Raw genomic sequence first — 13,969 nt, forward strand, 5'->3', positions numbered from 1 at the left:
GCCATTACTCTGAATTATTAATGAGGTCAGCATCAAAGAAGTCAAATTCTATATGATCTTGCAGCAAGTTACAAGAACAAGAGATAGTGCCACTGAAATTTTCTTTGCCATGTAGAGCAAATGCTGTTTGGTTTCAAAAGAATCAGCATTTCTATTTCAAGATTTTTATGTTACTGTTTTTCAGTGATGGTTATTATTTAGACTCCATTAAGGACTTCTCTGTGAACGTTGTCCCCTGACATTCTCAGAATCGAGCACAACGTAGTGATATCTCTTATGGTTCAAAGCTGTATGCTATTTCTAAAATGAAGTCATCAGTAAAATTTAATCCGTTTAATTTAGAATAACACAAGTGTATGAAAGTGATTTTTGTGGATGAATTATTCTTCAAATTGTTCCAAGCTCTTCTCTTTATAAATGGATCATCTTTGTAACTATCAGTTTCTCATTCAGCTGCATTATCAGTAGAGTAAAACTACTTCAAAAATATTAGCTGTTCATTTTCAGAGAGTATATAGTCTGCTTGGGCTGCCGTAACGGAATACCACAGACCAAGTGGCTTAAACAACAGATATTTATTTTTTCACAGTTCTGGACACTGAGGCCCGTGATCAGAGTGCTGGCAAATTCTGTTTCTGGTTACATGTCTCTTCCTGGTTTGTAGACATCTGCCTTCTGCTGTGGCCTCACATGACCTTTTCTCTGTGTGTGTGTGTGTGTTTGTGTGTGTGTGTGTGTGTGTGTAGAGAGTGAGCTCTGATGTCTCTTCCTCTTCTTAGAAGGACACCAGTTCTGTCAGATAATGGCCCCTCCCTTCTGACCTTACTTACCCCTTAGGGCCTCTTTCCCCAATACCATCATTCGCATTGGAGTTTAGGGCTTCAGCATGTGAATTTGAGGGCTATCACTTCAGTCCATAACAGAGGTAATTGTTTTTCTGTACTGAAGTGTGAAGTGAAATATAAAAAAAAATACTTTCTATAAATCTATAAACAAGCAAACCTTGTTTATTATAGTCATCTAAGATTCTAAAAATATCTTTGGATCTTTGAAGTGGGAGACATTTGAAATTACTGAATTCATATTTTTTCCACTTTGAAGTCAGTAGGCATGAAAATGAGTTTCTTACAAGTGAAGGAATCAAGTCTAAGAACTTGAAAATCAGAGTGATTTGTATAATGGCGGAATTTGTAACAATTTATTTCTACGTGTATTCGTTGGTTCTAGGAATAGAATGTGTTTGAAAATTAGGTTGAGAAATATGACAGTTACTCTTTTGGGTTATATCTGTTTCTGCCTACTGTAAGCTGTCAAGCCAATTCACGTTTCCAAGGCAGTATTCTTTTACTTTGTGAATCAGTTGTGGATTCGGAGGGAAATGGTGTATACTTAAGATTTTGGTAAACAGAAAGAAAAGATTGTATATTTGAAATAATGCAAACAGAAGTCACGCAATCTTAAATCTGTTATATCAGCCTATTTATTGTCCTGGCTCCTTCTCTTCCCCCCCCTTTTTTTTTTTCTTTAAATCCCTTTTTCCCTTATTTCCTCTGATATCAGCTCTTAAGATAGGTAGGTTGTTTGCATTTCTTAAGTAATAGTCTAAATGCGATTCCATGTGTGTCTGTATAGTACTTCTTTCCACTATACAGTAGTATACCTTTTCTTTTGGGGAAGTGAGTTGATGCGTATTTGGGATTAGCAATGGGTAAATAGTGCATATAGTCATTGGATATTGATGTAGACTCAGTTAACTCTCTTAGTTTTATCTTTGAACAACTCTTTCTTATGTGGTGTGTTCCATGTCACTAGAATAATTTGTTTCTAGTTATTTGATATCTATCTAAAAGAGAAAATATAATTAAAAGGAAATAAAACTTTGAGACAAACACTTTTGTCTAAAAATAATTTTAAATTGATTTGTAGAATTTGTCATCTCCTGTTGCGTGTTTATAGACTGAAGGATAAGCTATAGAGCAGTGATCTAATTTTGTGGATGTCAGTTTAATTACTGAAAGGTATTTTAACTCTTCCATCTCTTTTGAGTTCAGTTTCCCCATAAAGCTCTTTACAGAACGACTCAAACTCAAATGCCTTATATATAATAAATTTCAGCAGAGTATTTCTTCTCAACAGTAGGATCAATCTGCTGATGTGAAATCTACTAGTTAAGGACAGTACAAATAAATCCAGGCATGACTTCATCTCATGCATTAATACTCCTATGAAAGGTGATGGATAAGTTATTTTTTAAATAAACTTTTCAAGTTATTTACACTGAAAGGAAGAAAAATAACAGTTCACTCATTTCTCTCACACCACCCCCCCCCCAGTATTTTTATACTGGCGTCTGTATTCGCTCTGATCTCTATTATAGAGAAGTGTGTTTCCACAGGAAAATAAACAGATCTAATGGGCAAAATTTCTCATAATGTTTTTCACAGAATTTTTTCGTATAACCCCTTCAAGAAGCTGAGGGACCGAAGTTTACACTAGAGAGTCTGTTTTGTTCGTGGCTTTATCCCCCAAACCCGGACACAGTGTCTGGCACGTGGAAGCTGCTCAGTACACATTTGGTGAAGGAGTGTTATAGGAGTTCCTATTTTGTTAATCCTGTATTCCATCGAACGTGGTGTTGAGCCTCCCCTGGTCTACCTGGAGATAATTATTTTTCCCAGACTGAGTTCAGGGAGAGGAGTGTCTTCAAAAATAGAAGTCTCTCTGTGCCTTTAAGTTTTCAGTTAGTCTTATAATCAATAAATGTTAGCAGGCCTAACTTAGAATGAGCAGCAAAAAATTTCTGGGGACCTGTCAGCTCATTTGTAGTGTCCGCTGAATTGGGGAGGGTTTATTAAGACTTGTAAGCCTTCTGCCAAGTGCTTCTTCAACACGCCATCAGTGGAGTGCCCTGTGAGTGGAGCACGTGTGGAAGCTGTGAGATTTAAGGTGGGCAAATTGGCTCAGGCTGGGCTTAAAGAGATACTGTGTGGCACCCAGGCTCAGGTAATAGGTGCCAGAAATGTTGACTAAAGTCCACTTTTAGGTGTTTTATTTTAGGGGTGGGTATTTTGGGTATTTATCTATGAAGATGGTAGGTTAAGAACATGGTCTTTTGGTATTATGTTGACTTTAATAACCTGATGAGTTTAATTTGCAATTGTTCTGCCTCTGCCATGGTTATATTACTCATCTTAAAAAGCAGATGCTTGGGGCTGGCCCCATTGCCTAGTGTTTATCTTTGGCATGCTCCACGTCAGCGGCCCAGGTTTGCAGGTTCGGATCCCGGGTGCAGACCTACACCACTCATCAGCCGTGCTGTGGCATTGACCCACATATGAAATAGAGGAAGATTGGCACAAATGTTAGCTTAGGGCGAATCTTCCTCAAGCCAAAAAAAAAGGAGGAAGATTGGCAACAGATTTTAGCTCAGGGCTAAACTTCCTCAGCAAAAAAAAAATAAAAACAAAAACAGAGCTGCATTATATAATTCAGTGTTCCTTAACATTTACTGTAAGACCGTTTATTACCAAGTTTCTCTCCATGGCAGAAGGATTCCACTTCAGGTAATGTTTTCAGGTACTAAACATTACCCTAGGCACTTAGAGTGCACGGGCTTCTTGAGAGAACCAGCCAGGTGGGGAGGAACTGGCTTCTGAACAAGGCTTAAATAGTAAAAAGCTACCATTTATGTGGTGAACACTGTCCTAAGCGTTTTCAGTTGTGCCACACTAATTACAATGAAGAATTGCCAGATTACAGAGACGTGAAACCTACAAAATATGAGGCGCATCCATGTGCAGAGTACTATGTGCCCCTCTGTCTGACCAGGCACCGCCCATTGGACACATACATGAAACTCTCTGTGCCCCCAGTACAGCTTTTGAATACCTGCTATGATTTCATCATGGTTGGAGTTACCCAGTCATCAAATAGGTGTATTATCTTATACAAGAGACAACAGAGAAAAGTTTGAAATCAGCAGCCACTGTCAGTCAATCCCCTTTTTAAACCCCAAACCTCTTGCTATAGCCATCATTTTGCCCTGCTGTTAGATGGAACATACAGCTCATCCCTAATTCATTTGGTGAAGTGAATACCTAAGTGGATGATAAGGTTTTCAGGTTTGAAAGTTTCGTTGTTCTGTTAAAATGATGGGTGTTGCCTTTATTATTCAGCAAGAGTTTCACTCTGTAGAGACCATAAGATAAATTTTTGTAATAAGGCTACTGTAATATGTCTTGTTGATGGTAAAGATGTCCCAGTTATGTCTCTTTTTGTGAGTTTTTACTTAATCATCAAAAGCATAGAATTTTTTACCGATTATTTCTATTGTAATGAAATATTTTATACATTTGAGTTTATAATGTGCCTGTGAAAAAAATAGTTGAGAACTTTTTCTTCCTAATGCTTACAAGCATCCATATTCTTGCCTCTAGATTGTCAGCTGCATAATGCTCACTATTGCTGAAGATTAAGATGGATAGGCAGAGACTTTAAGGTTTCCTTATAGAAGACAGATTTAAATGGATCACTGGGTTTTTTGGGCTGGAGCTTGATCTCAGAAGCATGGGCTGTGGAGTCAGATGGACCCAAGACGAGACTGAATCTAACTCAGCTGTTTTGCTGTGACTGGGATGTGGGACAGTTACTTAGCTTCCTCTGTGAAATGGGATGAATCCCCGCCAAGTAAGGTTGTTACAAGGATTAAAAGTGTTGGAGGGTGCAGTGCCAGCCCAGCCCATGGCAAGGCTCTTAAGAAAAGATGTGTTTGTTCTCAATATGGACAGTAGGTCAAAAGTGGCATTTGACTTTTTGGCTGCTTAACTGTTCCTTGAAGTTGACTATCAAGCATGTTATCATCTCCAGCCCTGGTGGTCTAGTGGTTAAGGTTCAGTGCTCTCACCCCCTCGGCCTGAGTCCCTTTCCCGGTCAGGGAACCACACCAGTCGTCTCTTGGTTGTCACACTGTGGCAGTTGCATGTTGCTATGATGCTGAAAGCTCTGCCATCGGTATTTCAAATACCAGCAGGCTCACCCATGGTGGACAGGTTTCAGCAGAGCTTCCAGTCTACGACAGACTAGGAAAAAGGACCTGGCCACCCACCTCCAGAAAAGTTGGCTGTGAAAACCCTCTTGAGTAGCAGCAGAGCATTGTCTGGTAGAGCGCCAGAAGGTGAGAGGATAGCACTCAAAGACTGGCCAGGGTTCCGCTCTGCTGTCCACAGCGTCGCTAGAAGTCGGGTGGACTCTCTGGCACTAACAACAAATTGTCTCCATTCACGACAAGGGAGCTGTCCGGCTTCCAATTGCACATGTTTATTGTGTTGGAAGTCTTCACTGAGTACAGGGTAAACTTTCTTTAACTCATTATGAAAGAATAACATTTACTCTTTATGTTGTTAGATATCTTAAAATATTTGCTATACAACCCTAATGTTAGAAGTTTGATTTTAATTATGCTTTCCCCAATTAATTTTGAAATTATATTAAATCCAATCCAAGCTCAAATATATAAAAGTATTAGGTTAGCCACCTGTCCTTCAATGGGTTATAGTTATTTTAGGAATATTATAATTTCATACTATTGGTATTAACAAAATTAGCGCCCCAAACAAGTAACTTATTTAAGCATAACAGTAAATTTTTATAATCTATATAATTTTCTTCAAAGACTATTATCTTAACAAAATAAGCTGTATTATGAATTGTTAACGAATTTTAAAGTATGAGGGCTATTTTTGAAAATTATCTCAACCTGATAACCATAAAAAATTAAAAAGATTTAAACTAATTCAGTCATGACATGACTTTGCTAGTTTATTCATAAACTGGGAAAGAAAAGCAAAATTTTTCTTCATTTTAGGTCCGTGGTTTAGCATTTCACAATTAATTGATCCAAGAGAAGAAAGTATTTTTCTGCATCTGCAGAAGTATTACCTCTGTGAAAGTATTTACTCTAATAATTTTCATGCCCATCAGCATGAACTAACACGGGTTGGTTTATTGTCCCTGGTTTCAGTAACTTTTATTGTCAGTTTTGAATATCGCTCTATCATTAATTTGTCTAAGCTTGTTTTGAAGATAACTTAGTACCCTCTATGAAAATCCCTTGGTGCCTTCTGGAAGCTGCTCTGCAAGTGAGCATGTATGTGTTAGGTATTTGTGGTCTTTTGGTAACAGTTTTAAAGCCTTGTCTTAGTTGAATTTGTGAACATTCCAACCTTGACAGCCATGGATTTTATAGACTTTAGTTATGTACTTTTTCAATTATTAGCATATATTGGAATTCGGAACCTTTCCGGCCCACCCGTGAGTGTTTATACTCTCTCCAGCTCTTTGCTGTTCATTTTTAGAACCTGAACTGCCTTACAGGAAAGATGTTTTGTTTAAAGGTAAAGTAATATACTTTGTGTTCCTCTATTTATTTATCTAATAAATCGTTACTAGCATACGTGCAATGTGTTAGACATTGTCAGGGTCATGATAAGATAATAGAAGCAAATTCTAATTAGGCAGAAAAAAGGTAGACGAATAAACCTCATTAAGAATTCTAAGGAAGATGGTAAATCCCAGGTAGGAACATCAAGGCAGTCTGCACAGAGGGGGACATACAGGAGAAGATGAACAGACCCCCTTTGCCACTTGGAGGGGATGTATGTAGGGGAAATGGGAAACTGGAGAGGTAAGGCAGTGTAAGAGGGCCTTGAATGTCAAGATGACTTGGCTTTTTTTTTTCCCCTTAAAGACAGATAAACCACTGAAAATTTTTTGAGCAGATGATATAAATAGGATGGATCTGAAGGGCAAAGAGGTAGGCATTGGAAAGACTGGTTTTGGGTTTCAGGGTTGAAACCTCAAACTTAAGGAAGAAGAAATTCATTAGCACGTCCTAGGGAAGAAGAAATTTGTTCTAATAGGGTTTGAGAGTTGTACATGGGACCACTCTGGGAAATAGTATGAAATTTACCCTGTCTGGATGTAGCTTAAAATATTTTGGAGTGAGGTGTCTAGCTCACAAAATCAAATAAGTCTTTTCCCAATTCATGGGGCAACAATTAATACATAACTCATTTTTAAGGATTCCTTCAATGAAGATTTTCTCAAATGCTTGACCCTACTACTGTGTAGCCTGTGTGTCTCTGTGACTGTGTATTTAGTGATTGTAAATTTAGCTTTTGCTCTGTTTCTCAAAGAATACGAATCCTGTCCTGTCACCAGAACCAAAATACTGATGCAATAGACTGAGCTTGTGTTGAGGTGTAAAAGGGGGTCATGAGAGGGAGCAAAGCAGAGGGGGTGTTGAAAAGGAGGTCAAAGATAGGTTTTTAATTTAAGTGTGGGTGTCCAGATAATACTCCTCCTGGAAGTAGAGAGAGTAGTAGAAACTGATTTGTCCGGGAGGGTGAAGTCTGGGATGGAATGGATTTGAAACACAGAGGATGTCCATGCGATAATGTTTAGGATAGAGTTAGAAATTTGAGATAATTTTGGAGGAGATTCAGGCTGAAGATAGGTATAGCTTAAGAGAGAGGTAGAGCTGACACTTTGAGAAGTGGTGAAAGTAGAAAATATGCTTAAGACAGAACTTTTGAAAACAGTTATTGTTTGTTAAGAGAAGGCTAAAGGAAAGAAAATCAATCAATCAGATCTGTGGCGGGAAAAGCAATATAGTGCCGAGGGAGGTGGGAAGGAGTTTTCAACAAAAATACTAAAAAAATACAGAGATTTCTAAATGCCTAAAAAGGTTTTTGGGTTAGGTGATCCAGGTCCCGTGGAGAAAGCAGATTTTGTAGAGTGGTCAAGGCAGAGAGCCCTGCTGTATAACGTTTCCAGTGTTCTCCCTTTCATTGCCAAGTTCTTGCTTCGCCTTTTAGCTGAAACTGTGTTGAGCCACTGTTTTCGTGGAGTGATCTACAATGATTTATAAATCTGTTCCTTGGGAGCCCAGAACTCATCTTCTATAAATGTAGTTTTAATATTCCTCTCTTTAAATATATCACCTTAGACTATTTCAAATCAAAACTTATCCAGGTGCTAATATCATTTCCTCTAAGGCACTGAAGTGACTTTCTTTAAATATCCTCAGCAAACTGACTTCCTAAATGCCTCACCCGGAGGACTTACATTTATTATAATTGGTGTTACAGAGGGATGATTAATGAATTCCCCGTCACTGCCAGCTCTTCTTTAAACTAAGTACAGCGATCCTTTAAATAAGGCCTGCTGTTTGAATAAAGATCCCCGGAAAGCTCTTTGGAGTTGTAGGGCCAAAGTTTTTAACTGAGAAACTGAATGGAATTCTTTGACTTTTCCAGATAAATTGTGTAAAAGTACGAATACAGAGTGGAATAGATGATAGTGAATTTTTATTCTTTGGTTTGCAGTCCTTAAGTGTACCATCCCTAGGAAAAGAAATTGGGTCTCTTTCTTCATTGTGTCCATGCCACATGCTGTGTCTTAAAAGTTCACCGGCACTCTGCTCACTGCTCAGAGGATGAAAAAGCAGCTGTCGTCTGTATTAAAAAAAATTCTAAGTATTGCCCAGAAAGCAATTAAAAAAATAAATAAAAGCATACAGTTAGCAAAACCTAACCAGTCACTAGAGGGCAGCACTATACTTTCGGCCTTATTTGAGAAATCCTAGTTTAAAAATTGTTGAACGTGGAAAAATATGTTGACGCACAATTGAATAGAAATTTCTTTGTATTATTATCTTGTCTTGCTATGAAATCCAATAACATGCTTACACTTGTATCAAAGGAGATTTCTGGCAATTACACTGATTGCTTCCAAAAGGGCATGCTTGTTTAGAAGAGTATAAATATCCCTCAAGAGAAAATGCTAATGCTCACAAAGAGCGGTGCGTGAAGTTGTTCCTACTCTATCCAGTACCCTGAATTGAATCGCAGTGTAGGCGGCAGGTGACACATTAGGAGAGAACAAGTTAGAGACAGATTTACTAGTATTTAGATCTCAGAATTCATTGAGATGTGTGCATCTTTTGATCTTTCTGCTGAAATTTGTTGATTCATTAACACTTTGCTCTTCAATGAACTAACGCCAGCTCCTTTTTTAAATGTTAAAATTTTAAGTGGCTGTCCACTAAGTTTTGTTTCTACTTGAAATTTTCTATCATTCTATTTTCATTTCGATTTCTTTTTTTCTGATAGATTTTTACACTGATGGAGCCCTGAGGTAAAGTGTCCTAGTAAGGAACCTGAATAGTTCACTGTCTCAAAAGATAGAAAATTTTATGCTGAATGTATAGTTTGAATTTTATTTTACAAAAACAGTTTGGATTTGTATGTGATTTATTTCCAATAGAGAATATAGGGTAACAGAAAAAGCACTAGATTTTGGAATCGGAAGATTTGGGGGCCCAGTTACCTGATCTTGCCTGTGACCTTGGGCAAGTTACATTACCTCTCTGAAGTAACCATTTTCTAAACTGGAGAATTAGAAAAATATTTCTTACTTACAGCTGGTTGTTTTGAGGATTGTGTTTACGTCTGTGCGTGTGTATCTCCAAAGATGAGACCATGTACAGATGAATTTTAATAAAGACACAAGCTCAGAAAAATCTTAGAAATAACTTTGAAATGGTTGATTGTCCCATAAACTTAGTAACATGAGGGCACCTATTACTTGAGTAAACAGTACCAAAAATTTGGTTTCCAAACCAAAACCCAAGCTCAGATTGCTGACTTCCTCCCTGTCTCTGAGTGTCTCTGGCTGCTGAGTCTCTCTCAAACTCCTGACTCTTCGTTGCTCTCGGTCTTTATTCTGTCCTCTGTTTGTTTCCGTGTTCCTCTCTCTGTGTTTCTCCTGACTGTCTTTGGTCTCTCTCTGTGTTTTTCTTGTCCCAGGCACCCTCAGGAAGACCCCACGCCTCTAGCGGTACCTGGTATCGTCTCCAGCATGTTTATAGATGTGGAGGATTCACTGGGATATTGAGAAATACCAGAGACGAATTGTTCCACTGTAGTAAGTCAATCAGCATTTATTAAGTGACTACTGTTTAAAGAGCACAGTTGGTGGTGCTTTGGGTGAAGAGGAATGAGTTAGGGCATAGCTCAGAAGAAACAAACTCGTAAACTCTTCTCAGTGGTTCTTGAGGCTGGACACACATGCAAATGAAAACAACAAAATGAAAAGCTGACAGATAATTCTATAAATGAGTTGTGCTGTATGTGTGCTCAAGAGGCCCAGAGTTAGTGGCGTAGAGAGAACCAGGTGGTATTAATCAGGTTTCCTGCATGGGTTTAAAATTAGGTTTTGCAGCATGATTGGAAGAAAGATGAGGAAAGAGAGGGTGGAAGTGAGTAATTTCTGTGGGGCTTGGCAAGCCAGTTTGCTTGCCTGTGAGTGAATCCCTGATGGCAGGGTAGTGAAATCAGAGCGCTAAGTTTCAGCCTACAACAGCTAACTTTCCTTACGCTTCCGGTCTGAGAAATTCAGCTTATGAAAAGAAGCTCAGCCACGGTGAGCGTTTCCCTAAACACAGTTGGTATCATCGCCAGTTTTAGAATTTATAGTTTCAGGGTCACTTGTGATTATGAAGTAATGAAGAGGTACTATGACATAAAATTAATGCAGACTGTTAGAATATGATCTACAGATGGGTTTAAATGCTAGGATGAATTAAACTAGAAAACTTCAGTATTAACAAGTCAGTTTTGCTTTGTGTTGGAAGTTTGTTTTCGCTGTTCTATTTAGACAGTGCTACCTGCAGACCCTCTGTGCTTTTCAGACTTGCGTCTGCCTTGAAGCCCACCTCTGCTTGCTCTGTAACGGGCGGTCTGCACAACAGCACTGAGCCTGTTTGCTGGTATGCAAACTGAGGATGAAAATATTTCCCCCGAAGAGTTATTGTGTGAATTAAAAGAGAGCATTTTATAAAGTCCTGAGTGCCTGCCAGGTACTCATTACTTGCAGATACTTAAAAAGTACCTTTAAAATAGTTTGTTAAATATAGTGTTATTTCTGACAGCTTTTTAAAAATAGAAGTTACCCCATAGTATTTAGAAAATGCTACATATACAAGGAATGTTTATAACATGTGAATAAGACAACAAAGAATAACATTAACATGAATGACTGAGTACCCAGCATTAACTCAGCAGATAGAGCTGAGCCTGGCCCAGTTTCTCTCACCTCCCTCTAACCCCACAATCCTGAAGGTTGAGTTTATTACTTCCTTGTTTTCCTTTATAGTTTTTTCACATATTTGTATATCCCCTACATTGTTTTGCTTGTTTTTGAATTTTATATAAATAATATAATACTGTATGTTTTCTTCTGCAACACCTATTTCTCCTGCTCAACGTCATATTTGGGAGAGTCATCCTTGCTTGTACTTGTAATCCGTTAACGATCACAGCTGTATTGTATTGTATGAAAACATCACTATTTCTCCACTTTCTTTTGATGGCTATTTAGATTGTTTCCAGTTTTTGTGTTATTAGAGAGAGAGCTAAGAATGTTCCTCTGCAGAGTCCTGTTCATGCCTCCTTATGAACGTATTATTTCTCTAGCATGGATGTTCAGGAGTAGACCTGCTGGGTTGTAGGGTGCGCCCAATTCAAACTCCACATGATAATGGCAAATGGATTTCCACAGAGCTTGTTAGATTTTACCCTCCCTCAGCCAAGTGTAAGTGTTCCCTCTCTGGATCTCCTATAGTTCTTTAAAATTACTACATTTTTGTTTAAAGAATTTTGTCAGTTGCCTGTCACACCATCTTAACAATAACCCTGATGACCTTTATTTTTTAAAAATTAGTTTTGTCCTTTGCAGCAGCCTCTTTTATGTCTCTGTTTTCCAACGGTCCGTTGCACCTTTTCTCAAATTCAGTAAAGTCCAGACATCCAGAAGTAGCTGGTTATGTTTGCTAGCTAAGTTTTTCTCCCAAGCAAACCACATCATAATAATGTACTTGTTCCCTTATGATAAATAAAGACCGTCAGCTGCTCCTGACTTCTAAAGACAGTTCGGGCAGAAAAATGTGCACATCTTTTCCTGGTCTCTTTTTTCCCTGAACTGGAGTTGAGATGGAGAAAGGGTGACGCACAGAGGGCTGTTTGCAAGCTGCAATGGCCTCACCTGTGTTTTGTTCTGTGTTGCAGAAGTCCAGAAGCTCGAGTAAACGACTCAACTTGTGTTTGCTGCTGTTCCGCTTTCTGCCCTTCACCCACTTGTGTTTTTCTCAGCCAGTGATTCTTCTGATATGCTCCATTCCAATTTTCATATCACAGTTCCTCCTAATCTTGTGCTCTATACTTGGTGGTCCATAATTTTAGTTGACTGATGTCAGTATTTTGCCTGTTGTCAGACTTGTTGCCACTATCAGCCACACTCATTTTCTGAGGTTTTCCAGGGAAGTATACCAGGATCTAGCCTAGTGCCTAGTACTGACTATTCAGTAGATATTTATTGAATGAAGAAAGGAAAGATGTCAATGCAGTGAGCACTGAAATGCCTTTTCCCTGCTCAGCAGTAATAATTTCCCTAAAAGCTATGGACAAAAATCATGCATACAGTTCTGCCCATGAGTAGCAGTGTAGGCCAGAAGTAGTCATTTCTTCTGGAGCTTCACTCTGGTTTTTTGCAAAATGAGAGTAGTAGACAGTGATCTGTAAGATTCCTTTTGACTCTTAACAGTTTGTATTCTATCTTCAACTGAAATGAAAAGTAGTTTCTCACAGGATGTTTGGGCACCACCACCAGAGCCTGAGTCCATCTATCTCACCAGGCTTTAGGCCCATAACTGTGTCACAGCGACCTCCAGTTATTGTCTCTCATAACCCCAGCAAGTGGGGCATACATCGAACTCCCTTCTCTTTCTTTGTTACTTAGGGTTGATCTGTTCTAGAGAAAGAATACATTTATCCTTCTTTTGAGAAAGTGTAATGAATGTCTTTGGCTTCCAATTTCATTCACCAGGCAACCCAGGCATTGTTCAGTACAAAACCTTGAGCTCTGCCCTCTTGCTCTCTCCCCTCCTGCCCCAGCCCCACAACTGTGACCAGGGCAGTTCGTCCTACCTACCCTTTGTTACTTGCTGTATAACTTAACCCCATGTCTCTTCTCACGCTCCAGCTACGATCTTGGAGTCAGAGTTGGTTTTTACTGTTGGGCCTTTCCTTGGAGTCAATGGGTCTGTCTTCATCTGGTGCTGGAGGCAGGTTGCCCAATCCTTTCTCCTGTAGTTTCTCTGCTAGGGACTCCTCAACTCCAGGGAGTGGTGAGTGAGGGCCGGAACCCGTCCCTGTGCTCCCTGCCCTGTCTTCCTACAGCTGTTGCGGGGACTCCCACTCTAAGGTGTGTTAGCGCTACAACCGCTTTCAAGGAGCGTTCTGACTCTTGGGATTCCCACATGACTGACATTTCCTAAGCCTGTTACTTGTGTAGAATTCGTCTTTTGAGCACCTGTGAACTCTGGATTTAAAGCGAAAGGCTCCAGAGAGCAGACGACAAGGAGCAAGGGACACAGACTCTGTCTTAACTCTCTGTCAGTTGTAAGCACTGTCCGGCCACTCCTGAGGGTCCGGGCCATACAGCTGTGCACTTGACCATGAACCACACTTAAGTAGGCTCTTTCTGACTTTCATTCAGGGACATAAAATAATCTAATCTTGTCATGATCTTATGAATCTGCTTTTTGAAAATCCAATGTAAGTCTGGCAAATTTTAGGCTAAGGAGAATAAGGCAGGAGAAGAATTCTGTAACCAAAAATATGGAAAAGGGAGAACTTCTTTGACGAAGGATTTATTTTTAGGAACATTAAATTAACTCTAAATTAAATTTGGAATTTCAAAAATCTTTGTAGTTTTTTTTTTAGTGTTAAAAATTACTTCTTATTGAAAGCCCAGTTGTTAACCTCCAGGCTTCATCCACATAAAGGACCTGAGGTTTACTGGGCTGTCCAGCCATGAAGAAGAAGCAGCCAGAGGATCTGAGATAATTCAC

The 13,969-nt window shown here is 39.1% G+C and overlaps 1 protein-coding gene across 5 annotated transcripts in view; it reads left to right on the top strand.

Annotated features, from left to right (window-relative positions):
• Positions 1–13,969, top strand: part of BBX (BBX high mobility group box domain containing) — a 258,252-nt gene that overhangs the window by 113,844 nt on the left and 130,439 nt on the right. Inside the window, exon 4 of one of the 5 annotated variants that reach the window (XM_046658686.1) lies at positions 9,867–9,984. The exons of the other annotated variants lie outside the window; for them this stretch is intronic. The gene's annotated coding sequence lies outside the window, so the exon portion shown is untranslated. The remainder of the gene's footprint in view (positions 1–9,866; positions 9,985–13,969) is intronic. 5 annotated transcript variants of the gene reach the window in all.

Source organism: Equus quagga, chromosome 4 (assembly GCF_021613505.1).
Source record: "Equus quagga isolate Etosha38 chromosome 4, UCLA_HA_Equagga_1.0, whole genome shotgun sequence".
NCBI classification, from domain to species: domain Eukaryota; kingdom Metazoa; phylum Chordata; class Mammalia; order Perissodactyla; family Equidae; genus Equus; species Equus quagga.